The sequence below is a fragment of the Myotis lucifugus genome, unplaced genomic scaffold (genome assembly GCF_000147115.1).
Source record: "Myotis lucifugus unplaced genomic scaffold, Myoluc2.0 scaffold_942, whole genome shotgun sequence".
NCBI lineage: Eukaryota > Metazoa > Chordata > Mammalia > Chiroptera > Vespertilionidae > Myotis > Myotis lucifugus.
The window spans coordinates 68,146-75,360 of record NW_005871990.1 but is presented as its reverse complement, the minus strand read 5'-3'; the positions used below and the strand labels follow the sequence as shown (position 1 = coordinate 75,360).

The 7,215-nt window shown below is 48.1% G+C and overlaps 1 pseudogene; it reads left to right on the top strand.

Annotated features, from left to right (window-relative positions):
- LOC106695204 overlaps positions 1–7,215 on the top strand; it is a 64,681-nt pseudogene that overhangs the window by 1,072 nt on the left and 56,394 nt on the right.

Sequence of the window (7,215 nt, the reverse complement as noted above, 5' to 3'; positions counted from 1 at the left end):
ACTTTTGTATTATTATATTTCAATTGTCTAAAGTTTTACATATAGTTTATATAGTTTCTAAAGTTTTCTCCCCATTGACCTCACCCATTCCCACCCCTGAGGGCAATCCCCTACCACCCCAGTGTCTGTATCCATGGGTTATGCTAACATGCATGCATACAAGTTCTTTGGTAGATTTCTAACCACACCCCCCCCTACTTCCCCTGCCATTTGTCTCTGGATATATTTTTGTTCATCAGTTTATGTTGATCATATATCCCACATATGAGTGCGATTATGTGATATTTATTTTTATCTGGCTTATTTCGCTTATCATACAGTTCCTCATGTTGTGGTGAAACCCAACCATAAAATTATTTTCGTTGCTACTTCATAACAGTAGTTTTGCTACTGTTATGAATCATAATGTAAATATCTGATATGCAGGATGTATTTAGGAGACCCCTGTGAAAGGGTCGTTTTAACCCCCAAAGGGGTCCCGACCCACAGGTTGAGAACCACTGCTCTAGAGTGTTGGCAGTGTGATCCTGGAATGTCTCCCAAGAGTGTCTGTGTGTGTGGGACCCTGTGGTGAGACAGTGGACAGTGGACATTAAAATCCCATCAGATTGAAAGTGACGCAAAAGCGCTGGGAGACATGCATCAGAATGGTGTGTGGGAATGTCAGCCATGACTGTGGGCGCTGGGTCCAGTGTTTCACAGAAGACTGTGGCAGTGGGAGCTCTGAGTATTGTCAGAGCAGGTGGTCAGCGGGAGACAGGGGGTGTCATGGTGCTGTGTCTGCAGGGGGGCGCTGTGCGTGGCAGTGTGAAGGCGGCAGTGTATCCCTGGGCTGGCACCGTGCTGTGCTGGCAGTGAGATACCTCCGGTGCCAAGGGGAATGTGGGCAATGAGAGCCCGAGGGTGTCACTGTGGGGCGTGGGATCGTGGTCTCTGGAGAGTCACCATGGAGTTTTGTGCCTGGGAGCTGTTTGTTGTCCTGTAGAGAGTCGGCAGTTGGAACCTTTGGTGTCAGAGTGGAGTGTAGATATGGGGAGGAGTGGAAGTTCTGGTGCCATGTGGGTAGTGGAAGTCTTCACATGTCACAGTGCAGTGTAAAGAGTGGGGTCAGCGCAGTGTCAACATGAGTTGGGCGAGTGCCACCCTGTGTGACATGCAGGAGTGGAGGTAGTGGATTCCTGCAGCATCACAGTGGAGTGTGTGCTGGGTAACTGCTGAACTTGTTCCAGATATGTGTGCAGTCTGACATCTGGGGCATCCAGGTGTGAAGTGTGCAGACTCACCGTGGGATGTGTGCCGTGGGGACCCAATGTGTCCCATGGAGCCTGGGCTGTGACATCCCTCAGATTAAATGGTAGAGTGATCTGCAGGTGTACTGGGAGAGTCACAGTAAATATTGGAAGTTAAAGTTCGTGGCCAAATAGATCCTGGCAATTGGTGTTGTGGCTCAGTGGTTACTGTGTCGGCCCAAGAGCAAAGCATCCTGAGTTCCATTCCACATCCAGGGCATGCACCTGGGTTGTAGGTTTGTACCACAGCCCGCGTCGGGCCGTGCACAGCGGGCAAACAGTTGATGTGCCTCTCGCATCAATGTTTGTCTCTCACAGCCTCACTCCCCCTTCCATCCTCCCTCTTCCATGGTCTCTGAAAAGCAACAACAGTAATGCCCCAGGTGAGGATGGACAGCACAGAAAGGGTCTCGCACAGGGGGACCTTCGTGTAACAGCAGAGGTCAGCAGGGGGAGCCCTGGAAGTGTCTCAGGGGTATGGCGGCATGCGACCTGGGCGTCAGTGGGGCCCCTGGACAGTGAGCGGATGCAGGTGTCACAGTAGCGTGAGGCTGGTGGCGGGGCTGGTGTCCCTGTGGAGTGTGGCCTGCAGCAGTCCAGGTGTCCCAGCGCGCTGTTGCTGCTGGTGGAGGTCCTGGGTGACACACTGGAGGGTGGGCAGTGGAAGACATGCAGTGTCAGTTGTGTGTTGTCAGTGGAGACTGTGAAGGTGTCATAGGAGTGAGTGGCAGGTGAAGAAGCTGGAATTTCACTGGGATGAGGCCTGTGGAAGCTGAGCTGTCACTGTGGAGTATGAAACACCTGGGATCTCAGGGTGCCTTGTGGTTGTGGTGTTACAGGAAAACCGGACAAGAACCAAACAGCGCTCTGAGACTTTGGAGTTACACTTTATTCACCGCGGCGGGCCTAGGGAAATGAATCCAAATTCTAAGCAAATCCATAAGCAGAACTTCCCTTTTTATAGAAGAGCCAGCCCTTTGTGTGCTTGCTGGCAGCGGCCTTGAAAACTATACAGTTCTATCCAATTAAAAAATGCACCTGGCATGGCATTGGGTGTATCTAGTCCAGGGGTGGGCAAACTTTTTGACTCGAGGGCCACAATGGGTTCTTAAACTGGACCGGAGGGCCAGAACAAAAGCATGGATGGAGTGTTTGTGTGAACTAATATAAATTCAAAGTAAAGATCATTATATAAAAGGGTACGGTCTTTTTTTAAAAAAATTTATTCATTTCAAATGGGCCAGATCCGGCCCGTGGGCCGTAGTTTGCCCACGGCTGACTAGTCTCTGGCCTACAAGGTCAGATAGCTAAGTTTATCTCCCCCACTATTCAAGCAGGCTAGAAAGCAAAGTTACTTTTTCAGAATAAGAGGCCATTCAAAGAATAGCAGAGAATTCCAAACAGTAGTTTTACAGAATAGAGGTTTTCCTTCACGTTCCCCCGCCTTGTCCCACAAGATTTTCAGCCTTGTGGTACAACAGCCACCGGATATTAAGGTGAACAAGGGCGTTGACTGATCTTTTACTACTTCCTACTGAAAAAGGGCGACTTTCAAGGGGTTAACATCCCGTTTCTTCCTCTTGGAGAGGTTTGTAGGGAATTCTTCTGGCTTTTAGGACCATTTGAAGTTTAAAGGCATCTAGACTGGATGAGATAAAGCGAATTAACAGGATTAGAAGACATGGTCCTGGAATTATGGTCATGAGTAGCATTAACAGTTGTCCTGTCAATGGAAGGAGCCATTTCCAGATCCCTCCCCCCCCAACCCCCCGCCCCATGCAGCCCAGGTCTCAGATAACTCCTATTTTATTCATCTTGTTTCTTTTTGTGTAGGAAGCAGTAATTTTATGGTGCTTCTGTATTCCAGCAAGGGCAGAAGAGTTCTCCTCCTGGGACTAGCCTCGAGTTCCTGCGGCACTCATAAAAAGACAAAATGAGAATTACTAGAAAGATAAAAACAATGATTATCCAGAAATACCAGAGCATTTTGCCTTTAAGAGAAGATAAGAAAGAAAGTGTAAGGAGAATTCAGCAGGGTGTTCTCTGAATTCTTTGGAGCAGGTTGATTGACCAGGTCCGTTGTTATCTTGAGGGTGATCTGCAGTGGGTGTGTCTGGTCAGAGGTCACCTTCCAGTCAGGCTCCTTGCTGTCCTGGGCACAGAAGGAGCTGGGCTTGTGACCTGGCAGAGAAAAACTATAACGAATGGTCTAGTGGAAGGGAAAGAAAACATTCCAGTTTTAACAACCTCTATTGAAATAGGATTTTTCTCCTTAAAATTCCTTTATGGTTATTAAAAAGCCAAATTAAGACTAATTTATCTACTGTATTCAATTTGGCCTGATGTTTGCATAAACACAACAAGAATGGTAACTGACTACCTTTGCCCGAATTTCATGATTGAATCTTAATGTGCCCTGTAGGGCCAGGAAGCCAAGCCATCCAGCTGCCATCAGGCCTGCCTGCAGTATCTGCTGAGTTAGGTGAATTCTTCACCTGAAGTAACTCCACCTGAGCCCACGCTCTAGGCTTTAAGGCCCATCTCAGTAGTCCTCCTACTCATTGCGGCCCAGAGTGAGTGGGGGTTCCGCAGGGACGCAGAGGCGTCCTTATTGCTCCCCTTCTACTCTGACCAACCGCCAGTGATGGTAGGGCATGCGCCTGATGCTCCAGCGCCAGTCATCTTCAGGGCTCCCAAGCAGGATACCAGGATTTTCCTGTGGCACTCTTATTGGCTTCAAATCTTTAGAGTTCAGACAGGTCTCTTTAAAACATGATACTCCAGTCAAAGTTTTCTGTTAATAAAACTACGATTAGGAATCAGTCTTATTGAATTTATGTAAAGAAATGTATTGCCATGATTTATTAAGCATTGCCAAATTCCAGAGGAATTATATAAGGAGAAAACATACTGACCTGCTCTAAGATTTTCTGATTTTTCTTGCCAGTCCCTTTTCATGGACTCTTCAGAGTAATATAACCGTCTTTAAATGGCAAGAAGAAATTTACAATATGTTTATATTTAAATAGATAGTTACAGCTGTCCCTGTAGTAGGGCTCCCCTTCCTTGACTTGTTCTCTCCGAATGGACTAAAGGAGCTTTATTTCCTTACAGGGTCTTACATGAAAAAGAACCTCACAGGGTTTGTAATTCCTGTAACAAAGGGCCAGTACTTACCATTTCACTACTTCCCTCTGTTCCAAACAGGCCTTCCCCAGTTTTCTGCAGTTGAGGTTTGTACCACCCCTGACATTGGCACGGTCATACAGGCCTGCAAGACAGTATACAGGCTGCCAACTGTCAGCTGTCTCTCAATAGAGACCAAAACCTGATGGGTATTCTTCTTTGCCCAGTTGGGCACCTGCCCTCTTGGCAGCTACAGCTATATTCAAACCTATAAGAGAATCAAAGGTTAATATGACATATTAATACAATGAAACATAATATTGGCACCATGGCTGCTTCAGGCAGTTAAATCTTCTGCTACTAAACATGAGATATGGTAGGGCTATACATCTTAGGGAGGTGACTAAAGTCTACTCTTGACCTTTTTATATAAGGCAAAATTGTCCTCGTCTCTCTGGAGCCATGCCCATGAATATGCAGGCGTCATCTAAGTTTATTATACCACTTTCTGCAGGTCACTGTCAGGGCCATGCATTGCGGCCAGTTCTTTCTAGCAACAAATAGTCTGTCCAATTTTCTTAAAATGTATTCTGGCACAGGAGAAAGTTGTTTTGCTGTACACAGGTAGCTTAACTCCTATACAACTGGGCTTGGACCTCTGCCCAGCAAACTGCAGTCTATAAGTTCAATATGCAGCCTCTGGTCCTCCTAACCCAACGAGGTTTTGGCCAGTCTCTGAGTCAGACTCCTCCTCTCTTGGAGAATTTCAAAGTCCTGATGGCTCCCAGGTCCAGGGAGAGTGCCCTTTTCTTAACTCTGTTTATTAGTTACAGGGCCCTGCTTTCCTTGTCTTCCCACCAGTCCCCTTTATGGCAGAGCACCTACCAGGCCTCTTTGAAGGGAGTGTACTGGAAGGGGATATCAGCCCTTCCTCTTCCAGAAGCAACAGGCACTAAACCCTTTCAGTACATTTGCAAGTAGGGAGCTTTTACTAGCTCTATTTGCAGCTTTTATAGATCCTAGGCTTGCTGCTCTATTTCTGGGGCTATAGGAAGGCTAGTACTAGTCACTGGCTTCTGGCTTAACTGCTGTAGCCTGCAAGCCAAAGGCCCAAGTACTTTCTCGCTGCTGCTGCTGTTTCTTTTTTTAGGGCCACTGCAGGCAGCTTAGGCATCCAGCCCCCCTTCTTTGATCATTCACTCCCCAATCTGGTCTGGAGCTGGGGAATAGTGCCTTGATCTGCCTTGCATCCCCAGAGGGCTGCCTGTCTAGCCCCAGATCTAGAGGATCTGCCTACCATAGTGGCAACATAGGAACTGCAGGGCTGGTGGATGTTGCAAGGTCCTGCAGGTTCTCTCCCTCTCTCCCTCTGTCTCCATACGCTGTCCCTGTCTAGTATGGGATGGACTGAATGGGTTGAAGGATGACAAAGCCCCTCCTGTCGGTGGGTGGGGAGGAAAGACAATTGGCATCGGGGGAGGCAGGGGCTCCGGGTTAAGAGCTGGTGGCGTGTCCTGGGCTTGAGGCCTGGGCTCACCCAGATCCGGCGCCTGGGGACCATAGGGGACAGCCGGCTAATGGGTTCTTCCTGCTCTCCCTGAAGGACCGGGGGAGCCTTTCCCTTCTGGAGCCTGGCCAAAAGAATTGTCTGTCTCTGTCCCAATTTTCCACTCTGGAGGCATGCCCTCATCCACTGGGGTTTAACCCAAACCTGAATATAAGGAATTTGATCAGGATGCCCTGGGCGGCCATATATGACATAATGGACCCGGTAGGCAGTGGTCAGATCAAAAGACCCTGCATCCGGCCGCCCCTCCTGGAAAGTGGGCCACTCCCACTCACAGAATCGCTGTCAATCAAAAACATTAACATTATAACCTTTAAATCTACCCCAGAACTTCAGTTTAATACAGTAAATTTACAACCTACGTAAGAGCATCTGATAGAAATCTTTATTAACTAAGTGGACTGAATCCCCTTTAATAGTGAGCAAATGACTCTGAGAAAAATAATTCTTGCAGCTGCCAAGAGACTTTTGCAGCCCAGGTCCAGCCCAAACGTTCATCCAAGCGTATCAACAGAAAAGGCAGAATAAGTCAAAGTAGCTTTTACTTCACACAGACCAGTTAATGAGTAGCCAAACAGATAAAACACTCGTACTCACATTCTCTCAGTAGACTAGCCCAGACTGGAGCTGAGCAAATAAACAAAACAATTCCCAACTCCCCAAATGGGCATGGGGGCACTCTTCCCAGAACAGAATTCTCAACCAACGTCTTGGTGAGAACCTACCAGAGGAGTTAAGACTGCATCCAGTCCCCCTTCCCGGTAGCAAATTGGCTAGTCCCACACAAACAAACAGGTGTTCACTCAGAGTTTAAACAAATTCCCAAATTCTAAACAAATTCCAAATTCCAAACAAATTCCAAACAAATCCCCAATTCCAAAGGGAGCTCTGTGGCTTCCCAGGAGGTGATCAAGCTTCCCTTCCTCTCATTCCGAGTGGGCCAAATGGTAGGGGATTGGGGCCCCTACCTTACAATTCTGTCGACAGGTCCCAAGGTGTGTCCCTCCACGCTCTCCAGATGCCGGCAGGGTCCTGGGCTGAGGTCCGGGAGCGCCCGAGTCCCCCTGGTTCAATTCTGCTAAATCAGCAGAGCGGCGCCTCCCGGGGGCCTATCCAGCTCTCCCAGTCCTCAAACCCAGTCCACACTGGAGGCCAAGAGGACACGATGGGTCGTTCCCCAGTCTTCCCAGTCAGGGAACCAATTATGTTACAGTAAAACCGGACAAGAACCAA